A 22,260-nucleotide genomic window follows, 5' to 3' on the forward strand; every position below is an offset into this window, starting at 1 on the left:
TAACTACCTAAACTAATACTAGCCTGCCTATAGAAGAGTGCACTAGATAAAAGCCTAGATAAGCAACTATAGGCAAGTCTAGCTGCAAGCGCTTCCCTTTTAATAATTTCACGTGCTATTTAACTCTCTTTCTAAAGTGCTTTTTATCTTTTAATTACTCTACTTGTGCGCTATTAGTCTCTAGCTAGTATTTAGCTTTAGAAGAAATTTACCTCCTATTTAGAGCTATATTCCTAAACAACTTAACTTGTTAAAGGGGCTTTACACGGCGAAGGCTAGCGACTATATATAGGATTCTTACCCTCTATAACGTCCTATTCTAAGGAACTTAGACTACTACTAACACTAAAGCGCCCTCTGTAAATTATAACTTAGACCCTAAAAGAGCTAGATTTTAAATTTAAGCTATTGCCGCTTCACTCGCTGTTACTAGGGCAATCCCTGTTAGTTTCTTTTCCTCTGCTTATTAATATGCTTAAGTTTAGCAGGTATCCCTACCTAATCTAAGGTCAAGAGCTTAAAAAGTGTCTTAATAGATGCTAACAACCATAACAAGAGGCGCAAAATGTGCTGCGCTCTAGGCTAATATGCTAGCTGCCAATTGTTTTAAGGCGAGTCCTAAGTAGAACAAATACCTAACACTAAGCAGAGCTTAAGAGTACAAATAATGCTTAAACAGGCATGCCCTATAGAATACTAAGGGGCGCAATATGCGTTTAAAGATTTAATAATTTACTAAATTCTACAATTCACACTACTTATCACATTTCGCTGCGTTCTTTATTAATGCTAGAACCAAGAGATCTGTTGTTAAAAGTTATAATTTATTATAGTGTTACTAACGCTAACTACAATTGTAAGTGGTTTTAGGGGATCTAATTGGTAGGCAAGCCTACTAAGGAAATAAATAGTACGCAAAAAATATAGGCAGAATTAAAGTAGACTACTACCACTAATTAAGGCGGTAGTGCTTTAAAAATAGGTAATAATCCTTCCGCAGGTTCACCTACAGAAACCTTGTTATAACTTTTACTTCCTCTAAATAACTAAGTTTAACGAACTTTCTAGCTTAGGGTAGTTGTTGCTAACCTCCCTAAGCTAGTCCAAAGGCCTTACTAAGCTATTTAATTAGTAGTAGCGACGGGCGGTGTGTACAAAGGGCAGGGACGTAATCAACGCATGCTAATAACACGCGCTTACTAGGCATTCCTCGTTAAAGAGCAATAATTGCAATACTCTATCCCTAGCATAACAGAGTTTAACAAGATTACCTAGACCTTTTAGTTAAGGTAAAGAACTTATTAGCTCTGTTAGTGTAGCGCGCGTACAGCCTAGAACATCTAAGGGCATTATAGACCTGTTATTACCTTAAACTTCTATTAGCTTAAGCTAATAGTCCCTCTAAGAAGCTAGCAACTAGCTAAAGCTAGCCTAGCTATTTAGCAGGTTAAGGTCTCGTTTGTTATCGCAATTAAGCAGACAAATTACTCTACTAACTAAGAACAGCTATGCACCACCACCTAAAAAATCAAGAAAGAGCTCTTAATCTATTAATCCTTATTTTATCTAGACCTAGTAAGTTTCCCCGTGTTAAGTTAAATTAAGCCGCAGGCTCCACGCCTAGTAGTGCCCTTCTATTAATTTCTTTAAGTTTCAGCCTTGCGACTATACTCCCCCTAGAACCCAAAAACTTTGATTTCTTATAAGGTGCTAAGTAAGTTAGAAAAAGAACATTACCTAATCCCTAGTCGGCATAGTTTACAGTTAAGACTACGACGGTATCTAATTGTCTTTAATCCCCTAACTTTCGTTTACTAATTAATAAAAACATCCTTAGCAAATGCTTTCGCAGTAGTTAGTCTTTAATAAATCTAAGAATTTTACCTCTAACAATTAAATACTAATACCCCTAACTGTCCCTATTAATTATTACAGCAGTCCTAGAAACTAACAAAATAGGACTGCACGTCCTATTCTATTATTCTATGCTAATGTATTTAAGCAAAGGCCTGCTTTAAACACTCTAATTTTTTCAAAGTAAAAGTCCTAGTCCCTAACACGCCTAGTAAAGGGCATAAGGTTCTCTAGAAGGAAGGCCCAGCTAGATAAGTACACGCAGTAAGGCAGACCTGCTAGCTAGACCTAAGTTTTAACTACGAGCTTTTTAACTGCAACAACTTTAATATACGCTATTAGAGCTAGAATTACCGTAGCTGCTAGCACCAGACTTGCCCTCTAATTATTCCTTATTAAGAGGTTTAAATTATACTTATTCTAATTACAAGACCTAAAAGAGCCCTATATTAGTATTTATTGTTACTACCTCCCTGTGTTAGGATTAGGTAATTTGCGCGCCTGCTGCCTTCCTTAGATGTGGTAGCCGTTTCTTAGGCTCCCTCTCTAGAATCAAACCCTAATTCCCCGTTACCCGTTAAAACCATAGTAAGCTAATACCTTACTATTAAAAGTTAATAGGGCAGAAATTTAAATAAACTATTGCTAGCGCAAGGCTATACAATCTATAAAGTTATTATAAATCACTAAGAAGCCCTAAAGGGCGTTAGTTTTTTATCTAATAAATACACCCCTTCTAAAGTTAGGGTTTTTAGCATGTATTAGCTCTAGAATTACTATAGTTATCTAAGTAGTAAGGTACTATTAAATAAACAATAACTAATTTAATAAGCCATTCGCAGTTTCACAGTATAATTGCTTATACTTAGATATGCATAGCTTAATCTTTAAGACAAGTATATAACTACTAGCAGAATTAACTAGGTAACAATCCTAATACCTAATACGCCAAAGCGCACAAGCACTACCCCTAAAAGGAGGCGGAAAGTACGTGATAAGAAATCGCAGAAGCAATTCTAGCTACTAGCATAATAGTATACAAGGTACTAGTTATAACTAGCAACTAATTTAATTGCCCCTACTAAGTTTCTTAAGGAATAGTCCGCAACAAAGCCTAACAGGCGTTTCTGCGTGTTTAAACTCGCCATATACATGCCTTAAGTGGAGAAAACCTACGCTTTACTACGCTTACTAGGAGCGGATGCTAGGCAGGGCTGTCCCCTAAGATCTATTAAATAGTTTGGCAGTGCTAGCCATCTACAGACCCTAAATTTTGCCTACTGCTAAAACTTTAACAGTAGGACTTCAGGTGCTAACCACAAAACTAGGCGCAACAGTAGGGTTGCTTTAGCATATAGGCCTAGGCCTGCCTAGTTAAGTAGAAGAGCAATCTCTAAGCCCCTAATTACCTACTAATTAGAGCGAATCTAAACTAGGCAGAAATCTAGGAAACAAGGCTAGCCATTATAAAACTAAAACTTTCAAATTTAGTCTAACTACCACTAAAATAGGCGTAGAGCGCTAATAATAGGGAGTTGTAGGGAGTATAGACGCGGACACAAGCAAAAATTGCCCCCTTAGTGCCTAATAACGCTAGTTTAACTGCCTAATCCAAGAACTACGCGCAGCAGATTTAACCTTAGTTAGTTAGTTAGGCATTTAGTATTTAAGAATCTATTTGCCCTCCTTATATATTATAGGAACGGGTTTTGGTTTGATTTTCGCGTTGCAGGGTTAGTGCAGTAGAAAATAGCTTAGAGGTACACTTTTTTATATATAAAACCATATAGACATACGCAGCCCTATATAAACCATAAACCTGTATTCGCTAGATAAGAGTAACTTGGAATTTTATTAGTAGTAGGTAAATATATAGATAAGGATATCTACTCTAATATTTATACTCTACTATAACTACTATATCTATATTAACTATAGATCTATTAGCTCTATCTATATCTACTTAATAGATAAGGCAAGAAATAGAGATAGTATAAAAGAAGAATATAAAGGTATTATTTAATACTAGTAGGTTATAAAAGAAAGTATAGTAGGACTAGCTAGTAGAGAAAAGGTTTTATAAAATATAAGGATATACTTAATAGTAAAGAATAATAGATAATAGTATAATATAATAAGTATTATAAAAAGGATATAATAGCTACTAGTATAGAATAGTCTAAAGTTATAGAAAGGACTAAAGTAATAGAATAAATAAAAGGTATAGAACGCGCTAAAGTTATAGAACACTACCCCTAAAAAATAAAAAGTTATAGAACGCCCTAAAGTTATAGAACTCCCTAAAGTTATAGAACACTACCTCTAAAAAAGAAAAAGTTATAGAACGCTCTAAAGTTATAGAACACTACACCTAAAAAATAAAAAGTTGTAGAACGCCCTAAAGTTATAGAACGCCCTAAAGTTATAGAACGCCCTAAAGTTATAGAACACTACCTCTAAAAAAGAAAAAGTTATAGAACACTCTAATATTATAGAACACTACCTCTAAAAAAGAAAAAGTTATAGAACACTCTAATATTATAGAATACTAACCCTAAAAAATAAAAAGTTATAGAACACTCTAATATTATAGAACACTACCTCTAAAAAAGAAAAAGTTATAGAACACTCTAATATTATAGAATACTAACCCTAAAAAATAAAAAGTTATAGAACGCCCTAAAGTTATAGAACGCCCTAAAGTTATAGAACACTACCCCTAAAAAATAAAAAGTTGTAGAACGCCCTAAAGTTATAGAACGCCCTAAAGTTATAGAACGCCCTAAAGTTATAGAACACTACCCCTAAAAAATAAAAAGTTGTAGAATGCCCTAAAGTTATAGAACGCCCTAAAGTTATAGAACGCCCTAAAGTTATAGAACACTACCCCTAAAAAATAAAAAGTTGTAGAACGCCCTAAAGTTATAGAACGCCCTAAAGTTATAGAACGCCTTAAAGTTATAGAACACTACCCCTAAAAAATAAAAAGTTGTAGAACGCCCTAAAGTTATAGAACGCCCTAAAGTTATAGAACGCCCTAAAGTTATAGAACACTACCCCTAAAAAATAAAAAGTTGTAGAACGCCCTAAAGTTATAGAACGCCCTAAGCTTATAGAAGGCCCTAAAGTTATAGAACGCCCTAAAGTTATAGAACACTACCCCTAAAAAATAAAAAGTTGTAGAACGCCCTAAAGTTATAGAACGCCCTAAAGTTATAGAACGTCCTAAAGTTATAGAACGCTACCCCTAAAAATAAAAAGTTGTAGAACTCCCTAAAGTTATAGAACGCCCTAAAGTTATAGAACGCCCTAAAGTTATAGAACACTACCCCTAAAAAATAAAAAGTTGTAGAACGCCCTAAAGTTATAGAACGCCCTAAAGTTATAGAACGCCCTAAAGTTATAGAATACTACCTCTAAAAAATAAAAGTAGAAAAAGTTATAGAACGCCCTAAAGTTATAGAACGCCCTAAAGTTATAGAACACTACCCCTAAAAAATAAAAAGTTGTATAACGCCCTAAAGTTATAGAACGCCCTAAAGTTATAGAACGCCCTAAAGTTATAGAACACTACCCCTAAAAAATAAAAAGTTGTAGAACGCCCTAAAGTTATAGAACTCCCTAAAGTTATAGAATACTACCTCTAAAAAAGAAAAAGTTATAGAACGCCCTAAAGTTATAGAACACTACACCTAAAAATAAAAAGTTGTAGAACGCCCTAAAGTTATAGAACGCCCTAAAGTTATAGAACACTACCTCTAAAAAAGAAAAAGTTATACAACGCCCTAAAGTTATAGAACTCCCTAAAGTTATAGAACACTACCTCTAAAAAAGAAAAAGTTATAGAACGCCCTAAAGTTATAGAACACTACACCTAAAAAATAAAAAGTTGTAGAACGCCCTAAAGTTATAGAACGCCCTAAAGTTATAGAATACTACCTCTAAAAAAGAAAAAGTTATACAACGCCCTAAAGTTATAGAATACTACACCTAAAAAATAAAAAGTTATAGAACGCCCTAAAGTTATAGAACGCCCTAAGCTTATAGAATAGCCTACAGGATTTTTTTAAATATTAATAGAATACCCTAAAGGTTTTAATAATCTATAGTTATAGAATAGCCTAGAGGAATTTTCAAGTATAGAAGGCTATAAAGTTATAGAACAGTACCCCTAAAAAATAAAAAGTTATAGAACGCTCTTAAGTTATAGATTACCGCCTAAAAATCTGTATAGATTATCTTAAATCCTTTCTTAATCTTCCTATGCTATATATTAACTGCCTAAGGTACGTACACACACAACCTGTTCTTTTGTATATTTTGCGAGGATTGCTCCTAGCTCTAGCCCTCTCTATCTTGCAATTACTATATAACTTGTTCGCTATAGCCCTCTTCCTTCTATTAATAGCAGCCGTTTAGGCAGCAGTTTTGCAAATAAGGAGGGCATAATATCCTAATTTTAACTAAGCTAGCAACAGGCTTACGCTTAGTAGCTCGTAACAACAAGGCTACTTAACTACTTACACGACCTAGCTAGACAACTAAGTTGTCTACAAAGGATTTAATCCTGCGCACTGTATAATTGCAATATACTAGCTAACAACCCTAACTTTAATAGGGCTGCCAACGCCAATCTAGTAAGGTTCTAGGCCAAAGGCCTATTTGTATCTAACTAGTGCAGGTAGAAATCACCCTGTTCTAGCATAGATTCTAACTTAGAGGCGTTTAGCTATAATCTAGCAGATGGTAGCTTCGCGGCAATACCTAGTTAGATAGCCGCAAAAACCAATTATCTAAAACCGCGGTTCCTCTCGTACTAAGCGGTATTACTATTAGGGCAAGGTTATTAGTAGGGTAAAACTAACCTGTCTTACGACAGTCTAAACCTAGCTTACGTTCCCTATTAGTAGGTGAACAATCTAACGCTTACTAAATTCTGCTTTAGTATAATAGGAAGAGCTAATATTAAAGGATTAAAAAGCAACGTCGCTATAAACGCTTGGCTGCCACAAGCCAGTTATCCCTGTGGTAACTTTTCTAGCACCTCTAGCCTTAAATTTTGAGGGACTAAAGGATTAATAGGCTACACTTTTATGGTTTGTATTTACACTAAAAATCAAAATTAAGGGGACTTTTACCCTTTTACTTTACTAGAGATTTCTATTCTCTATAAGTCCCCCTTAGGACACCTGCGTTATGGTTTAATAGATATGCCGCCCTAGCTAAACTCCCTACCTAATAATGTCTTTAACCTAGATTAGCCTACAAAGGACCTTAAACGCTAGAAGTTAGGTAGTAAGGCCTAGCTCCGCTTTATTAAATAAGTAAAAAAACGATAAGGGTAGTAGTATTTTACTAGCGCTAAAGCTCCTACCTATTCTACACCCCCTATATCTTTTCACAATATTAAACTAGAGTTAAGCTTAATAGGGTCTTCTTTCCCCGCTGATTTAGCTAAGCCTGTTCCCTTAGCTATGGTTTTGCTAGATAGTAGATAGGGATAGTGGGAATCTTGTTAATCTATTTATGCGCGTTACTAATTAGATAACGAGGTATTTGGCTACCTTAAGAGAGTTATAGTTACTCCTGCTGTTTACCCGCGCTTAGTTAAATCTCTTCACTTTAATATTTAGAGTACTAGGCAGAAATCATATTGCGTTAATACTACTTTCTAGCTATTGCAATGCTATGTTTTAATTAGACAGTTAGATTCCCCTTATCTATACTAGTTCTAAGTTAGTTGTTAAACGTACGCCAGACGGCCGAAACCTGCTAAGGGTGTCTGCACCCTAGCGCTAAGAGGCGCCCACCTTACAGTTAGTGCCCTTCTGCGCTAGAGGCTTCTCCCTAAGGCCTAACGTACCTAACCCTTAGAGCTAATCCTTTTCCTAAAGTTATAGATCTATTTTGCTAACTTCCCTTATCTATATTATTCTATTAACTAGAGGCTTTTTACCTTAGAGACCTGCTGCAGTTATAAGTACAACCTAGCGTAAAAACTATTTCTTTAAGCAGATTTTTAAGGCTTGTTAGGAGCGCACTAAACGCCGCAAAAGTGCAGCGCTCTTCTAGCTATTAAACCCTAGCTCTAGACAAACTAATTTTAGGGTGATAGACTGTTAAGAAGAAAAGAGAACTCTTCTTAGGGCTCCTGCTAAGGTCTCCGCTCTTAGTTGCGTTGCCGCGGAGAATCTATATCTAGGTGCTAGAATATTAACTAGCTTCCCTTTTAAGGGCGCGGTGTAAGCACCAACATTAAAATAGAATTACCCTATCTCTTAGGATTAACTAACCTGTGTCTAACTGCTATTTACATAGAACCTTTCCCTACTTTAGTCCTTAAAGTTCTTATTTAAGTATTTGCTACTACTACCAAGATCTGCACTAGAGGCCGTTCTACCTAGGGTTACCCCTAAGGCTTCGTCACAAGCCTCTACGCCTGCCTACTCGCTAGGGCTTAAATCTTGCCCTAGCGGCGGGGTATAGGTAACACGCTTAAGCGCCATCTATTTTTAGGGCTAGTTTATTTAGTAGGTAAGTTGTTACACACTCCTTAGCGGATTCTAACTTCTATAGCTACTGTCCTGCTGTCTAGATAAACTAACACCTTTTATAGTGTCTAATAAGCGTGTATTCTAGCACCTTAACCCTGCGTTTAGTTTATCCCACATCGCTAGTTCTGCTTACCAAAAATAGCCTACTAGTAATAGTATATTTAAGTGTCCACGTTTAATTAAGTAATAAGGACTTCTTATATATTTAAAGTTTAAGAATAGGTAAAGGTTATTTTAACCCCTAGGCCTCTAATTATTTGCTTTACCTTATAAAACTGAATACGTTACTGCTATCCTAAGGGAAACTTTGGCAGGAACTAGCTACTAGATAGTTCAATTAGTCTTTCGCCCCTATGCCTAAATTTGACGATTAATTTGCACGTTAGAACTACTACGAGCCTCTACTAGAGTTTCCTCTAGCTTTACCCTATTTAAGCATAGTTTACTATCTTTTAGGTCCTAATAGCTATACTCTTACTTAAATCCTTTTAAAGATATTAGGATTAGTTAATAGTGCACCCTAAAAGGGTTCCTACCTCTATTTACTTTTATTACGCGTCTAGGCTTAACACCTAAACACTTGCATAGATGTTAGACTCCTTAGTCCGTGTTTTAAGATGGGCCGCTTACAGCTATTACGCTAGTATCCTAGCAGATGCGCGGACCTTAGTCTAGGCTAGTTGCATGTTGTCTCCCCTATAAGGCCTCCCTAAAGGGAGGTACGTAACAGAGACCTTTATCTAACCGCCTAAACTAATGCTAGCCTGCCTATAGAAGAGTGCACTAGACAAAAGCCTAGATAAGCAACTACAGGCAAGTCTAGCTGCAAGCGCTTCCCTTTTAATAATTTTACGTGCTATTTAACTCTCTTTCTAAAGTGCTTTTTATCTTTCAATTACTCTACTTGTGCGCTATTAGTCTCTAGCTAGTATTTAGCTTTAGAAGAAATTTACCTCCTATTTAGAGCTGTATTCCTAAACAACTTGACTTGTTAAAGGGGCTTTACACGGTGAAGGCTAGTAACTATGTATAGGATTCTTACCCTCTATGACGTCCTGTTCTAAGGAACTTGGACTGCTGCTAACGCTAAAGCGCCCTCTGCAAATTACAACTTGGACCCTAAAAGAGCTAGATTTTAAATTTGAGCTGTTGCCGCTTTACTCGCCGTTACTAGGGCAATTCCTATTAGTTTCTTTTCCTCCGCTTATTAATATGCTTAAGTTCAGCAGGTATCCCTACCTAATCCAAGGTTAAGAGCTTAAAAAGTGTCTTAATAGATGCTAACAACTATAACAAGAGGCGTAAAATGTGCTGCGCTCTAGGCTAATGTGCTAGCTGCTAATTGTTTTAAGGCGAGTCCTAAGTAGAACAAACACCTAACACTAAGTAGAGCTTAAGGGTACAAATAACGCTTAAACAGGCATGCCCTATAGAATACTAAGGGGCGCAATATGCGTTTAAAGATTTAATAATTTACTAAATTCTACAATTTACACTACTTATCGCATTTTGCTGCGTTCTTTATTAATGCTAGAACCAAGAGATCTATTGTTAAAAGTTGTAATTTATTACAGTGTTACTAACGCTAACTGCAATTGCAAGTGGTTTTAGGGGATCTAATTAGTAGGCAAGCCTACTAAGGAAACAAATAGTACGCAAAAAACATAGGCAGAATCAAAGTAGACTGCCGCTACTAATTAAGGCGGCAGTGCTTTAAAAATGGGTAATAATCCTTCCGCAGGTTTACCTATAGAAACCTTGTTATAACTTTTACTTCCTCTAAATAACTAAGTTTAACGAACTTTCTAGCTTAGGGTAGTTATTACTAACCTCCCCAAGCTAGTCTAAAGGCCTCACTAAGCTATTTAATTAGTAGTAGCGACAGGCAGTGTGTACAAAGGGCAGGGACGTAATTAACGCATGCTAATAATACGCGCTTACTAGGCATTCCTTGTTAAAGAGCAATAATTGCAATACTCTATCCCTAGCACAACAGAGTTTAATAAGATTACCTAGACCTTTTAGTTAAGGTAAAGAACTTGTTAGCTCTATTAGTGTAGCGCGCGTGCGGCCTAGAATATCTAAGGGCATCACAGACCTGTTATTGCCTTAAACTTCTATTAGCTTAAGCTAATAGTCCCTCTAAGAAGCTAGTGACTAGCCAAAGCTAGCCTAGCTATTTAGCAGGTTAAGGTCTTGTTTGTTATCGCAATTAAGCAGACAAATTACTCTACTAACTAAGAATAGCTATGCACCACTACCTAAAAAATCAAGAAAGAGCTCTTAATCTGTTAATCCTTATTTTATCTAGACCTAGTGAGTTTCCCTGTGTTAAGTCAAATTAAGCCGCAGGCTCTACGCCTAGTAGTGCCCTTCTGTTAATTTCTTTAAGTTTTAGCCTTGCGACTATACTCCCCCTAGAACCTAAAAACTTTGATTTCTCGTAAGGTGCTAAGCGAGTTAGAAAAAGAACATCGCCTAATCCCTAGTTGGCATAGTTTACAGTTAAGACTACGATAGTATCTAATTGTCTTTAATCCCCTAACTTTTGTTTACTAATTAATAAAAACATCCTTAGTAAATACTTTCGCAGTAGTTAGTCTTTAATAAATCTAAGAATTTTACCTCTAACAATTAAATACTAATGCCCCTAACTATCCCTATTAATTATTACGGCGGTCCTAGAAACTAACAAAATAGGACTGCACGTCCTATTCTATTATTCTATACTAACGTATTTAAGCAAAGGCCTGCTTTAAACACTCTAATTTTTTTAAAGTAAAAGTCCTAGTCCCTAACACGCCTAGTAAAGGGCATAAGGTTCTCTAGAAGGAAGGCCCGGCCGGACAAGTACACGCAGTAAGGCGGACCTACTAGCTAGACCTAAGTTTTAACTACAAGCTTTTTAACTGCAACAACTTTAATATACGCTATTAGAGCTAGAATTACTGCAGCTGCTAGCACTAGACTTACCCTCCAATTGTTCCTTGTTAAGAGGTTTAAATTATACTTATTCTAATTACAAGACCCAAAAGAGCCCTATATTAGTATTTATTGTCACTACCTCCCCGTGTTAGGATTGGGTAATTTGCGCGCCTGCTGCCTTCCTTAGATATAGTAGCCGTTTCTTAGGCTCCCTCTCTAGAATTGAACCCTAATTCCCTGTTACCCGTTAAAACCATAGTAAGCTAATACCTTACTATTAAAAGTTAATAGGGCAGAAATTTAAATAAACTATCACTAGCGTAAGGCTATGCGATCTGTAAAGTTATTATAAATTACTAAGAAGCCCTAAAGGGCGTTGGTTTTTTATCTAATAAATACACCCCTTCTAAAGTTAGGGTTTTTAGCATGTATTAGCTCTAGAATTACCACAGTTATCTAAGTAGTAAGGTACTATTAAATAAACGATAACTAATTTAATAAGCTATTCGCAGTTTCACAGTATAATTGCTTATACTTAGATATGCATAGCTTAATCTTTAAGATAAGCATATAACTACTAGCAGAATTAACTAGGTAACAATCCTAATGCCTAATACGCCGAAGCGCACAAGCACTACCCCTAAAAGGAGGCAGAAAGTACGTAATAAGAAATCGCAGAAGCGATTCTAGCTACTAGCATAACAGCACACAAGGCACTAGTTACAACTAGTAACTAATTTAATTGCCCCTACTAAGTTTCTTAAGGAATAGTCTATAACAAAGCCTAATAGGCGTTTCCACGTGTTTAAACTTGCTATATACATGCCTTAAGTAGAGAAAACCTACGCTTTGCTACGCTTACTAGGAGCGGATGCTAGGCAGGGCTGTCCCCTAAGATCTGTTAAATAGTTTGGCAGTGCTAGCTATCCATAGACCCTAAATTTTGCCTACTGCTAAAACTTTAACAGTAGGACTTTAGGTGCTAACCACAAAACTAGGCGTAATAGCAGGGTTGCTTTAGCATATAGGCCTAGGCCTGCCTAGTTAAGTAGAAGAGCAATCTCTAAGCCCCTGATTACCCACTAATTGGAGCAAATCCAAACTAGGCAGAAATCTAGGAAACAAGGCTAGCTATTATGAAACCAAAACTTTCAAATTTAGTCTAACTGCCGCTGAAATAGGCGCAGAGCGCTAACAATAGGGAGTTGTAGGGAGTATAGACGCGGACATAAGCAAAAATTGCCCCCTTAGTGCCTAACGACGCTAGTTTAACCGCCTAATCCAAGAACTGCGCGCAGCAGATTTAACCTTAGTTAGTTAGTTAGGTATTTAGTATTTAAGAATCTATTTGCCCTCCTTATATATTATAGGAACAGGTTTTAGTTTGATTTTCGCGTCGCGGGGTTAGTGCAGCAGAAAATAGCTTAGAGGTACACTTTTTTGTATGTAAAACCGTGTAGACATGCGCAGCCCCATACAAACCATAAACCTGTATTCGCTAGATAAGAGTAACTTAGAATTTTATTAGTAGTAGGTAAATATATAGATAAGGATATCTACTCTAATATCTATACTCTACTATAACTACTATATCTATATTAACTATAGATCTATTAGCTCTATCTATATCTACTTAATAGATAAGGCAAGAAATAGAGATAGTATAAAAGAAGAATATAAAGGTATTATTTAATACTAGTAGGTTATAAAAGAAAGTATAGTAGGACTAGCTAGTAGAGAAAAGGTTTTATAAAATATAAGGATATACTTAACAGTAAAGAATAATAGATAATAGTATGATATAATAAGTATTATAAAAAGGATATAATAGCTACTAGTATAGAATAGTCTAAAGTTATAGAAAGGACTAAAGTAATAGAATAAATAAAAGGTATAGAACGCGCTAAAGTTATAGAACACTAACCCTAAAAAATAAAAAGTTATAGAACGCCCTAAAGTTATAGAACGCCCTAAAGTTATAGAACACCCTAAGCTTATAGAAGGCCCTAAAGTTATAGAACGCCCTAAAGTTATAGAACGCTACCCCTAAAAATAAAAAGTTGTAGAATACCCTAAAGTTATAGAACACTACCTCTAAAAAAGAAAAAGTTATAGAACGCTCTAAAGTTATAGAACACTACCTCTAAAAAAGAAAAAGTTATAGAACGCCCTAAAGTTATAGAACACTACACCTAAAAAATAAAAAGTTGTAGAACGCCCTAAAGTTATAGAACGCCCTAAAGTTATAGAACGCCCTAAAGTTATAGAACACTACCTCTAAAAAAGAAAAAGTTATAGAACACTCTAATATTATAGAACACTACCTCTAAAAAAGAAAAGTTATAGAACACTCTAATATTATAGAATACTAACCCTAAAAAATAAAAAGTTATAGAACACTCTAATATTATAGAACACTACCTCTAAAAAAGAAAAAGTTATAGAACACTCTAATATTATAGAATACTAACCCTAAAAAATAAAAAGTTATAGAACACTACCCCTAAAAAATAAAAAGTTGTAGAACGCCCTAAAGTTATAGAACGCCCTAAAGTTATAGAACGCCCTAAAGTTATAGAACACTACCCCTAAAAATAAAAAGTTGTAGAACGCCCTAAAGTTATAGAACGCCCTAAAGTTATAGAACGCCCTAAAGTTATAGAACACTACCTCTAAAAAAGAAAAAGTTATACAACGCCCTAAAGTTATAGAACACTACACCTAAAAAATAAAAAGTTATAGAACGCCCTAAAGTTATAGAACGCCCTAAGCTTATAGAATAGCCTACAGGATTTTTTTAAATATTAATAGAATACCCTAAAGGTTTAAATAATCTATAGTTATAGAATAGCCTAGAGGAATTTTTAAGTATAGAAGGCTATAAAGTTATAGAACAGTACCCCTAAAAAATAAAAAGTTATAGAACGCTCTTAAGTTATAGATCACCGCCTAAAAATCTATATAGATTATCTTAAATCCTTTCTTAATCTTCCTATGCTATATATTAACTGCCTAAGGTACGTACACACACAACCTGTTCTTTTGTATATTTTGCAAGGATTACTCCTAGCTCTAGCCCTCTCTATCTTGCAATTACTATATAACTTGTTCGCTATAGCCCTCTTCCTTCTATTAATAGCAGCCGTTTAGGCAGTAGTTTTGCAAATAAGGAGGGCATAATATCCTAATTTTAACTAAGCTAGCAACAGGCTTACGCTTAGTAGCTCGTAACAACAAGGCTACTTAACTACTTACACGACCTAGCTAGATAACTAAGTTGTCTATAAAGGATTTAATCCTACGCACTATATAATTATAATACACTAGCTAACAACCCTAACTTTAATAGGGCTGCTAACGCTAATCTAGTAAGGTTCTAGGCCAAAGGCCTATTTGTATCTAACTAGTGTAGGCAGAAATCACCCTGTTCTAGTATAGATTCTAACTTAGAGGCGTTTAGCCATAATCTAGTAGATAGTAGCTTTGCGGCAATGCCTAGTTAGACAGCCGCAAAAACTAATTATCTAAAACCGCGGTTCCTCTCGTACTAAGCAGTATTACTATTAGGGCAAGGTTATTAGTAGGGTAAAACTAACCTGTCTTACGACGGTCTAAACCTAGCTTACGTTCCCTATTAGTGGGTAAATAATCTAACGCTTACCAAATTCTGCTTTAGTATAATAGGAAGAGCTAATATTAAAGGATTAAAAAGCAACGTCGCTATAAACGCTTAGCTGCCACAAGCTAGTTATCCCTGTGGTAACTTTTCTAGCACCTCTAGCCTTAAATTTTAAGGGACTAAAGGATTAATAGGCCACACTTTTATAGTTTGTATTCACACTAAAAATTAAAATCAAGGGGACTTTTGCCCTTTTGCTCTACTAGAGATTTCTATTCTTTATAAGTCCCCCTTAGGACACCTGCGTTATAGTTTAACAGATGTGCCGCCCTAGCCAAACTCCCTACCTAACAATATCTTTAACCTAGATTAGCCTACAAAGGACCTTAAACGCTAGAAGTTAGGCAGTAAGGCCTAGCTCCGCTTCATCAAATAAGTAAAAAAACGATAAGGGTAGTAGTATTTTACTAGCGCCAAAGCTCCTACCTATTCTACACCCCCTATATCTTTTCATAATATTAAACTAGAGTTAAGCTTAACAGGGTCTTCTTTCCCCGCTAATTTAGCTAAGCCTGTTCCCTTAGCTATAGTTTCGCTAGATAGTAGATAGGGATAGTAGGAATCTTGTTAATCTATTTATGCGCGTCACTAATTAGATAACAAGGCATTTAGCTACCTTAAGAGAGTTATAGTTACTCCTGCCGTTTACCCGCGCTTAGTTAAATCTCTTTACTTTAATATTTAGAGCACTAGGCAGAAATCACATTACGTTAACACTACTTTCTAGCTATTGTAATGCTATATTTTAATTAGATAGTTAGATTCCCCTTATCTATACTAGTTCTAAGTTAGTTGTTAAACGTACGCTAGACGGCTAAAACCTGCTAAGGGTGTCTGCACCCTAGCGCTAAGAGGCGCCTACCTTGCGGTTAGTGCCCTTCTGCGCTAGAGGCTTCTCCCTAAGGCCTAACGTACCTAACCCTTAGAGCTAATCCTTTTCCTAAAGTTATAGATCTATTTTGCTAACTTCCCTTATCTACATTATTCTATTAACTAGAGGCTTTTTACCTTAGAGACCTGCTGCGGTTATAAGTACGACCTAGCGTAAAAACTATTTCTTTAAGTAGATTTTTAAGGCTTATTAGGAGCGCACCAAACGCTGCAAAAGTGCAGCACTCTTCTAGCCATTAAACCCTAGCTCTAGACAAACTAATTTTAGGGTAATAGACTGTTAAGAAGAAAAGAGAACTCTTCTTAGGGCTCCTGCTAAGGTCTCCGCTCTTAGTTGCGTTGCCGCAGAGAATCTACATCTAGGTGCTAGAATATTAACTAGCTTCCCTTTTAAGGGCGCGGCGCAAGCACTAACATTAAAACAGAATTACCCTATCTCTTAGGATTAACTAACCTGTGTCTAACTACTATTTATATAGAACCTTTCCCTACTTTAGTCCTTAAAGTTCTTATTTAAGTATTTGCTACTACTACTAAGATCTGCACTAGAGGCTGTTCTACCTAGGGTTACCCCTAAGGCTTCGTCACGAGCCTCTACGCCTGCCTACTCGCTAAGGCTTAAATCTTGCCCTAGCAGCGGGGTATAGGTAACACGCTTAAGCGCTATCTATTTTTAGGGCTAGTTTATTTAGCAGGTGAGTTGTTACACACTCCTTAGCAGATTCTAACTTCTATAGCTACTGTCCTGCTATCTAGATAAACTAACACCTTTTGTAGTGTCTAATAAGCGTGCATTCTAGTACCTTAACCCTACGTTTAGTTCATCCCGTATTACTAGTTCTGCTTACTAAAAATAGCCTACTAGTAATAGTACATTTAAGTGTCCACGTTTAATTAAGTAACAAGAACTTCTTATATATTTAAAGTTTAAGAATAGGTAAAGGTTGTTTTAACCCCTAGGCCTCTAATTATTCGCTTTACCTTATAAAACTAAATACGTTACTACTATCCTAAGGGAAACTTTAGCAGGAACTAGCTACTAGATAGTTTAATTAGTCTTTCGCCCCTATGCCTAAATTTAATGATTGATTTGCACGTTAGAACTGCTGCGAGCCTCTACTAGAGTTTCCTCTAGCTTTACCCTATTTAAGCATAGTTTACTATCTTTTGGGTCCTAATAGCTATGCTCTTACTTAAATCCTTCTAAAGATATTAGGATTAGTTAATAGTGCACCCTAAAAGGGTTCCTACCTCTGTTTACTTTTATTACGCGTCTAGGCTTAACACCTAAACACTTGCATAGATGTTAGACTCCTTAGTCTGTGTTTTAAGACAGGCCGCTTACAGCTATTACGCTAGCATCCTAGCAGATGCGCGGACCTTAGTCTAGGCTAGTTGCATGTCGTCTCCCCTATAAGGCCTCCCTAAAGGGAGGTACGTAATAGAGACCTTTATCTAACTGCCTAAACTAATACTAGCCTGCCTGTAGAAGAGTGCACTAGACAAAAGCCTAGATAAGCAACTATAGGCAAGTCTAGCTGCAAGCGCTTCCCTTTTAATAATTTTACGTGCTATTTAACTCTCTTTCTAAAGTGCTTTTTATCTTTTAATTACTCTACTTATGCGCTATTAGTCTCTAGCTAGTATTTAGCTTTAGAAGAAATTTACCTCCTATTTAGAGCTGCATTCCTAAATAACTTAACTCGTTAAAGGGGCTTTACACAGTAAAGGCTAGTGACTATGTATAGGATTCTTACCCTCTGTGACGTCCTATTCTAAGGAACTTGGACTACTACTAACGCTAAAGCGCCCTCTGCAAATTACAACTTAGACCCTAAAAGAGCCAGATTTCAAATTTGAGCTGTTGCCGCTTCACTCGCCGTTACTAGGGCAATCCCTGTTAGTTTCTTTTCCTCCACTTATTAATATGCTTAAGTTTAGCGGGTATCCCTACCTAATCTAAGGTTAAGAGCTTAAAAAGTGTCTTAATAGATACTAACAACTATAATAAGAGGCGCAAAATGTGCTGCGCTCTAGGCTAATGTGCTAGCTACTAATTGTTTTAAGGCGAGTCCTAAGTAGAACAAACACCTAACACTAAGCAGAGCTTAAGGGTACAAATAACGCTTAAATAGGCATACCCTATGGAATACTAAGGGGCGCAATGTGCGTTTAAAGATTTAATAATTTACTAAATTCTGCAATTTACACTACTTATCGCATTTCGCTGCGTTCTTTATTAATGCTAGAACCAAGAGATCTGTTGTTAAAAGTTATAATTTATTATAGTGTTACTAACGCTAACTGCAATTGCAAGTGGTTTTAGGGGATCCAATTAGTAGGCAAGCCTACTAAGGAAACAAATAGTACGCAAAAAACATAGGCAGAATCAAAGTAGACTACTGCCACTAATTAAGGCGGCAGTGCTTTGAAAATAGGTAATAATCCTTCTGCAGGTTCACCTACAGAAACCTTGTTACGACTTTTACTTCCTCTAAATAACTAAGTTTAACGAACTTTCTAGCTTAGGGTAGTTATTGCTAACCTCCCTAAGCTAGTCTAAAGGCCTTACTAAGCTATTTAATTGGTAGTAGCGACGGGCGGTGTGTACAAAGGGCAGGGACGTAATTAACGCATGCTAATAACACGCGCTTACTAGGTATTCCTTGTTAAAGAGCAATAATTGCAATGCTCTATCCCTAGCACAATAGAGTTTAACAAGATTACCTAGACCTTTTAGTTAAGGTAAAGAACTTGTTAGCTCTGTTAGTATAGCGCGCGTGCGGCCTAGAACATCTAAGGGCATTACAGACCTGTTATTGCCTTAAACTTCTATTAGCTTAAGCTAATAGTCCCTCTAAGAAGCTAGCGACTAGCTAAAGCTAGCCTAGCTATTTAGCAGGTTAAGGTCTTGTTTATTATCGCAATTAAGCAGACAAATCACTCTACTAACTAAGAATGGCTATGCACCACTACCTAAAAAATCAAGAAAGAGCTCTTAATCTGTCAATCCTTATTTTATCTAGACCTAGTAAGTTTCCCTATATTAAGTCAAATTAAGCCGCAGGCTCTACGCCTAGTAGTGCCCTTCCATTAATTTCTTTAAGTTTTAGCCTTGCGACTATACTCCCCCTAGAACCCAAAAACTTTGATTTCTCGTAAGGTGCTGAGTAAGTTAGAAAAAGAACATCGCCTAATCCCTAGTTAGCATAGTTTACAGTTAAGACTACAACGGTATCTAATTATCTTTAATCCCCTAACTTTTGTTTACTAATTAATAAAAACATCCTTAGCAAATACTTTTGTAGTAGTTAGTCTTCAATAAATCTAAGAATTTCACCTCTAACAATTAAATACTAATGCCCCTAACTATCCCTATTAATTATTATAGCGGTCCTAGAAACTAACAAAATAGGACCGCACGTCCTATTCTATTATTCTATACTAACGTATTTAAGCAAAGGCCTGCTTTAAACACTCTAATTTTTTTAAAGTAAAAGTCCTAGTCCCTAACACGCCTAGTAAAGGGCATAAGGTTCTCTAGAAGGAAGGCCCGGCCAGACAAGTACACGTAGTAAGGCAGACCTGCTAGCTAGACCTAAGTTTTAACTACAAGCTTTTTAACTGCAACAACTTTAATATACGCTATTAGAGCTAGAATTACCGCAGCTACTAGCACTAGACTTGCCCTCTAATTGTTCCTTGTTAAGAGGTTTAAATTATACTTATTCTAATTACAAGACCCAAAAGCAAATCAAACAAAGTATCTAGAATCAAACCCTAATTCCCTGTTACCCGTTAAAACCATAGTAAGCTAATACCTTACTATTAAAAGTTAATAGGGCAGAAATTTAAATAAACCATCGCTAGCGCAAGGCTATGCGATCCGTAAAGTTATTATAAATTACTAAGAAGCCCTAAAGGGCGTTAGTTTTTTATCTAATAAATACACCCCTTCTAAAGTTGGGGTTTTTAGCATGTATTAGCTCTAGAATTACTACAGTTATCTAAGTAGTAAGGTACTATTAAATAAACGATAACTAATTTAATAAGCTATTCGCAGTTTCATAGTATAATTACTTATACTTAGACATGTATAGCTTAATCTTTAAGACAAGCATATAACTACTAGCAGAATTAACTAGGTAACAATTCTAATGCCTAATACGCCAAAGCGCACAAGCACTACCCCTAAAAGGAGGTAGAAAGTACGTGATAAGAAATCGCAGAAGCAATTCTAGCTACTAGCATAATAGCACACAAGGCACTAGTTACAACTAGCAACTAATTTAATTACCCCTACTAAGTTTCTTAAGGAATAGTCCGCAACAAAGCCTAATAGGCGTTTCTGCGTGTTCAAACTTGCTACATACATGCCTTAAGTAGAGAAAACCTACGCTTTGCTACGCTTACTAGGAGCGGATGCTAGGTAGAGCTGTCCCCCAAGATCTGTTAAATAGTTTGGCAGTGCTAGCCATCCACAGACCCTAAATTTTGCCTACTACTAAAACTTTAACAGTAGGACTTCAGGTGCTAACCACAAAACTAGGCGCAACAGTAGGGTTGCTTTAGCATATAGGCCTAGGCCTGCCTAGTTAAGTAGAAGAGCAATCTCTAAGCCCCTAATTACCTACTAATTAGAGCGAATCTAAACTAGGCAGAAATCTAGGAAACAAGGCTAGCTATTATAAAACTAAAACTTTTAAATTTAGTCTAACTGCCGCTAAAACAGGCGCAGAGCGCTAATAATAGGGAGTTATAGGGAGTATAGACGTGGACACAAGCAAAAATTGCCCCCTTAGTGCCTAACAACGCTAGTTTAACCGCCTAATCCAAGAACTGCGCGCAGCAGATTTAACCTTAGTTAGTTAGTTAGGCATTTAGTATTTAAGAATCTATTTACCCTCCTTATATATTATAGGAACGGGTTTTGGTTTAATTTTCGCGTTGCGGGGTTAGTGCAGCGGAAAACAGCTTAGAGGTACACTTTTTTATATGTAAAACCATATAGACATACGCAGCCCCATACAAACCATAAACCTGTATTCGCTAGATAAGAGTAACTTGGAATTTTATTAGTAGTAGGTAAATATATAGATAAGGATATCTACTCTAATATCTATACTCTACTATAACTACTGTATCTATATTAACTATAGATCTATTAGCTCTATCTATATCTACTTAATAGATAAGGCAAGAAATAGAGATAGTATAAAAGAAGAATATAAAGGTATTATTTAATACTAGTAGGTTATAAAAGAAAGTATAGTAGGACTAGCTAGTAGAGAAAAGGTTTTATAAAATATAAGGATATACTTAACAGTAAAGAATAATAGATAATAGTATGATATAATAAGTATTATAAAAAGGATATAATAGCTACTAGTATAGAATAGTCTAAAGTTATAGAAAGGACTAAAGTAATAGAATAAATAAAAGGTATAGAACGCGCTAAAGTTATAGAACACTAACCCTAAAAAATAAAAAGTTATAGAACGCCCTAAAGTTATAGAACGCCCTAAAGTTATAGAACACCCTAAGCTTATAGAAGGCCCTAAAGTTATAGAACGCCCTAAAGTTATAGAACGCTAACCCTAAAAATAAAAAGTTGTAGAACGCCCTAAAGTTATAGAACACTACCTCTAAAAAAGAAAAAGTTATAGAACGCTCTAAAGTTATAGAACACTACCTCTAAAAAAGAAAAAGTTATAGAACGCCCTAAAGTTATAGAACACTACACCTAAAAAATAAAAAGTTGTAGAACGCCCTAAAGTTATAGAACGCCCTAAAGTTATAGAACGCCCTAAAGTTATAGAACACTACCTCTAAAAAATAAAAAGAGAACGCCCTAAAGTTATAGAACACTACCTCTAAAAAATAAAAAGTTATAGAACGCCCTAAAGTTATAGAACACTACCTCTAAAAAGAAAAAGTTATAGAACACTCTAATATTATAGAATACTAACCCTAAAAATAAAAGTTATAGAACGCCCTAAAGTTATAGAACACTACACCTAAAAAATAAAAAGTTGTAGAACGCCCTAAAGTTATAGAACGCCCTAAAGTTATAGAACACTACCTCTAAAAAAGAAAAAGTTATAGAACACTCTAATATTATAGAATACTAACCCTAAAAAATAAAAAGTTATAGAACACTCTAATATTATAGAACACTACCTCTAAAAAAGAAAAAGTTATAGAACACTCTAATATTATAGAATACTAACCCTAAAAATAAAAAGTTATAGAACGCCCTAAAGTTATAGAACGCCCTAAAGTTATAGAACACTACCCCTAAAAAATAAAAAGTTGTAGAACGCCCTAAAGTTATAGAACACTACCTCTAAAAAAGAA

At 35.8% G+C, this 22,260-nt stretch overlaps 4 non-coding genes across 4 annotated transcripts in view; all 4 read right to left on the reverse strand.

Moving 5' to 3' along the window:
- Positions 1–983: 983 nt before the first annotated feature.
- Positions 984–2,780, reverse strand: IAQ61_008602. The gene has a single exon (XR_010715537.1). It is a non-coding gene; the product is annotated as an 18S ribosomal RNA (ribosomal RNA).
- Positions 2,781–3,172: 392 nt separating this feature from the next.
- Positions 3,173–9,967, reverse strand: IAQ61_008603. Its single transcript, XR_010715538.1, has one exon. It is a non-coding gene; the product is annotated as a 28S ribosomal RNA (ribosomal RNA).
- A 165-nt stretch (positions 9,968–10,132) lies between these two features.
- Positions 10,133–11,929, reverse strand: IAQ61_008604. Its single transcript, XR_010715539.1, has one exon. It is a non-coding gene; the product is annotated as an 18S ribosomal RNA (ribosomal RNA).
- Positions 11,930–21,269: 9,340 nt separating this feature from the next.
- IAQ61_008605 overlaps positions 21,270–22,260 on the reverse strand; it is a 7,084-nt gene continuing 6,093 nt past the window's right edge. Inside the window, exon 1 of the ribosomal RNA XR_010715540.1 lies at positions 21,270–22,260. This exon is cut by the window's right edge and continues 6,093 nt beyond it. This is a non-coding gene — a ribosomal RNA (28S ribosomal RNA).

This window comes from Plenodomus lingam, assembly GCF_022343315.1.
Source record: "Plenodomus lingam strain CAN1 chromosome Unknown contig_35, whole genome shotgun sequence".
NCBI lineage: Eukaryota > Fungi > Ascomycota > Dothideomycetes > Pleosporales > Leptosphaeriaceae > Plenodomus > Plenodomus lingam.